Source organism: Sapajus apella, unplaced genomic scaffold, assembly GCF_009761245.1.
Source record: "Sapajus apella isolate SASKATOON/1434 unplaced genomic scaffold, GSC_monkey_1.0 scaffold84, whole genome shotgun sequence".
NCBI lineage: Eukaryota > Metazoa > Chordata > Mammalia > Primates > Cebidae > Sapajus > Sapajus apella.
This window is the reverse complement of record NW_022437024.1, coordinates 103,442-107,909: the sequence shown is the minus strand read 5'-3', so window position 1 is coordinate 107,909 and position 4,468 is coordinate 103,442. Positions and strand designations below refer to the sequence as shown.

The following is a 4,468-nucleotide window of genomic DNA, read 5'->3' as shown; positions in this document are numbered from 1 at the left end:
GCCATTATAACTGGAGTGAATGATTTCTCATTTTAGTTTTGATTTGTGTTTTCCTGATGATTAGTGACACTGAACATTTTTCTTATAGCTTTTAGCCATTTACATGTCTGCTTTTGAGAAATGTCTATTCAGATCTTTTGCCCACTTTTTAGTGGGATTATTTATATTTTTGCTGTTAAATTGTGTGAGTTCCTTGTATATTATGGATATTAGGCCCTACTCGGATGAGTAGTTTGCAAATAGTTTTTTCTGTTCTACAGGTTGTCTCTTCAATCCGTTGTTTCTTTTGCTGTGAAAAAGTTTTCAGCTTAATATAGTCCCATTTGTCTAGTTTTGTTGTTGTTGCCTGTGTTTTCAAGGTCTTAGCGATAAAATCTTTGTCTAGACTGATGTCCCCTGTTTTCCTCTAGTAGTTTTATAGTTTCTGGTCTTAGGTTGAAGTCTTTAAAACATTTTGAGTTAGTTTTTGTATAGGGTGAGAGACAGGAGTCCAGCTTTCTTCTTCTGCATATGGTTACCCAGTTCCCAGCACCATTTACTGAAGATAGTGTCCTTTTCCCAAAGTGTTTAGTGCCTTTGTTAAAAATCAGTTGGCTATAAATATATGATTTACTACTCCGTTCCCTCTATTCTGTTCCAGTGGTCTATGTGTCTGTTCCAGTGGTCTATGTGTCTGTTTTTATACCAATACTGTGCTGTTTTGGTTACTATAGTTTTGTAGTGTATGTTAAAGTCAGGTAGTGTGATGCTGCCAGCTTTGTGCTTTTTGTTTAAGTCCTGTCCTCTTTGGCTATTCAGGGTCTTTTGTGGTTCCATATTTTTAAGATTAAACAAACAAAAAAACTGGCCAGGCATAGTGGCAAACATCTGTAATCCCAGCACTTTGGGAAGCCACAGAGGGCAGATCACGAGGTCAGGAGTTTGAGACCATCCTGAACAACATGGTGAAACTCCATTTCTGCTAAAACTACAGAATTAGCTGGACGTGCTACTGAGGTTTGTAATCCCAGCTACTCAGAAGTCTGGGAGGCAGAGGTTTCAGTGAGCTGAGATAGCACCATTGTACTCCAGCCTGGGCAACGGAGCAAGACTACTCTGTCTCAGAAAAAAACAAACAAACCAAAAGCCAACTGTGAAGAATGTCATTGGTATTTTGAAAGGAACTGCATTAAATCTGTAGGTTGCTTTGGGTAGTATGGTCATTTTAGCAAAATTCTTTTGACCCATGAGCATGGGATGCCTTTTCATTTGTTTGTTTCCTCTTCAATTTCTTTCATTAGTGTTTTGTAGATTTCCCTGTAGAGGTCTTTCACTTTCTTGGTTAAATCTATTCCTAGATTTGTTATTATTTTTGTAGCTATTGTAAATGGGATTGCTTTCTTGATTTTCTCTTCAGCTACTTTATTATTGGTGTATAGAGCACTACTGATTTTTGTATGTTGATTTTGTATCCTGCAACCTTACTGACTTTATCAGTTCTTAGAGTTTTGTACTGGAGTCTTTAGGTTTTCTTTTATATATATAATCATGTCGTCTGCAAAGAGAGACAGCTTGACTTCCTTTTTTCTTTCTTTCCCTTGCTTAATTGCTATGGCTAGGACTGCCTTTTGATTTTCTAGGGAAGAAAAATATCTTTTTCCTTCTACCCAATAGAGTCTATGGCTGAGGCCCTGGAAATTAAACGGACAAAACATTGCTTAACAAGAGGAAAATACAATTTAATTATGTACATACACATGGGAGTATCACCAGAAAAAGAGACTGAAGGAGATCCAGACTGAGGCCTAGATACCATCTTAGGCTAAACAAAGAGAAAGGGGTTTGGGGCTTCTGAGAGGACAAGTCCTGAGAAAGTGAGGCAGGAAACATATACTTGTATGTAAATAAGAGTTATGTAGATAAGAGTGTCTCAGGTGATGGGTTATCTCCAGGCCTAGCTCTGTTTCTGGTGCAGAGGAATCTTCACCAAGAGAAATTTCCTTTATAAATGTAAATTTCCTTTACAAAAGGGGAAATTTATATTCTGCTTTTAGGCAGTAAGAGGATGGTAAAGAGCCTTTCCTGTGTCTGCTGGTTCTCAATTGCTTTTAGCTCAAAATAATCCATATGTCGGGTAGCATATTCTGGAACTCTTTATCCCACCCTTTGAAACTTTCTTTCTCTCAGGAGGTTTCATATATCAAAAGCCAAGTTTGTAGCTGTTGAGAGAGATTCGGATTAGGTGTTGCAAGATAAGAGATCTGCAAAGGGAAGGAAAACAGATTGGAACAAGAGTGAGTAAGCAGAAAAGACAAATTTAAACACATTGCCCCATCTCACCGAATTAGTCTCTCAGTCCTGGGAAAAGCTTATGTTCCTACTAACAGTGTATAAGAGTTCACTTTACTCATACAGTTGTATCTCATCTGAAGAAATTGTGTTGCCAGAGGGAACAGAGTGCCCACCTATGTTAGATCTCCATATGGTGCTATAAGGCATTTAATAAGGGGCATTTCTATAGAAACAAAAGAAGCCAAAGTTTAATGGATAGAACTATTTATAAACTCAGTTTCTGAGGCCAGGGGGCATTCAGTTGAGAAAATTTCTGGATGTTGGGCTCAAAGCACCTCTAGGTGGTGGAAGGAAGATAGGCCATGGCAGTCTGAGGTATTTCCAGGTTTGTGGTTTGGCTGTCTCTGGGGATGGCATATACAATGTGACAGCTGTGATTATTTATCAGGGCAGAGCACGGAAGGGCCCAGTTTCAGCTTGCAGGGCTTTTTCTGGGCAGTGTCAGTGTGGATCTGGGCAGTCAGGTTTTAGTTCTCAGTGGTACCAAATCAAGTGAGATTAAAATGGGAAATGTTAATTACGGACAAAATGCAAAACCTAGCAGGAGTCAGTTTACAGAGGTTACAAAAGCTGAGACAGGGAACATGGCTAGAACTTTACAGTCCACAAGGGTGTGCTATAATTTTCAATTAAAACATCTTTCTGTCTACGATCACCCCTATTTCTATGAAAGATAATCAAAGTAAGACTATTTTTGTTCCCAAAATAAGTCTAATCTCATTGAGCTTGACCTGATTATTACATAAATATAGCAAGGATGATGATTGACAGTATTTGCTCTTTTTAAGTTCGCTGTGTTGGAACTTTTAATCAGGAATCTCAGGTTAGACTATTAAAGTCTATCAAAGCTAGGAAACCAATCCATCAGCCTTCACCAGCAATACCTACAGATTTGGATGAATTCCTTTCTTCTTGAGGTCCCCAAAATATTTTAAGCTTCCTGGGCCTACCAAGTAGTGACCTTCTTTATGCACATGTTAGGTTGGGAACCCTATTAACAGGTACCAGACCAGTATTTCAAGGGTCTTTGTAAGCATCGGCTTCAGAAAGTCAGCATTAGTTCTGTACTGGAAAAGATCCCATTCTAGACCTCAAGAGTGGGTTCTTAGATCTCAAGCAACAAATAATTCGAGGCGAGTCCCTCGATTACAGTGAAAGTAAGTTTATTAAGAAAGTAAAGAAATGAAGGAACGGCTACTCCATAGACAGAGCAGCCCCAACACTGCTGGTTATTTCTTGATGATATGCTAAACAAGGAATGGGTTATTCATGCCTCCTCTTTTTAGACCATATAGGGTAACTTCCTGATGTTGCCATGGCATCTGTAAACTGTCACGGTGCTGGTGGGAGTGTAGCAGTGAAGACAACCAGAGATCACTCTCATTGCCATCTTGGTTTCGGTGGGTTTGGGCCAGCTTCATTACTGCAATCTGTTTTATCAGGAAGATCTTTATGACCTGTATCTTGTGCCAACCTCTTATGTCATCCTGTGACTTAGAATGCCTTATCGTGTGGGAATGCAGCCCAGTAGGTCTCAGCCTCATTTTACCCAGCCACTATTCAAGATGGAGTTGCTCTGGTTCAAGTGACCCTGACAGTTCCTTAAAACTGTCTGATCTTATCTGATTTTATGTATATCATCTTAAAATATGATATTCCAGTCAAATCCTTTTTAATATAAGCAATATTTCAAACTGCATTCTGTTACAAGGATAAGAGATTCTTAATGAACATACATAAATACATCCCCATGAAATAAGAATAGTCAATAAAGATTTCCGAATTCTGGAAAGTTTAGGTGAGGAGAAAAAGTGAATGTTTCTGGCTGGGCACAGTGGCTCAGGCTCCCACCACTTTGGGAGGCTGAGGCTAGAGGATCGCTTTCAGCCTGGGCAACATAGTGAGACCCTCATCTCTTAAAAAAAAAAAAAAAATTAGGTGGGCATGGTGATGCACATTTGTAGTCCCAGCTACTTGGGAAGCAGAGATAGGGGCACTGCTTGAACCTAGGAGTTCAAGGCAGCAGTGAGCTGTGATCTCACCACTGCACTCCAGCCCAGGTACAGAGTGAGACCCTGTCTCAAAAAAGGTAAATGTTTCTAAAGGCCTACTTTACCAAGTTACTGTAAGTTATAGA

The 4,468-nt window shown here is 39.4% G+C and overlaps 1 long non-coding RNA gene across 1 annotated transcript in view; it reads right to left on the bottom strand.

Moving 5' to 3' along the window:
• Nucleotides 1–1,697: 1,697 nt before the first annotated feature.
• Nucleotides 1,698–4,468, bottom strand: part of LOC116533786 — a 6,480-nt gene continuing 3,709 nt past the window's right edge. Inside the window, exon 2 of the long non-coding RNA XR_004261447.1 lies at nt 1,698–2,240. This is a non-coding gene — a long non-coding RNA (uncharacterized LOC116533786). The remainder of the gene's footprint in view (nt 2,241–4,468) is intronic.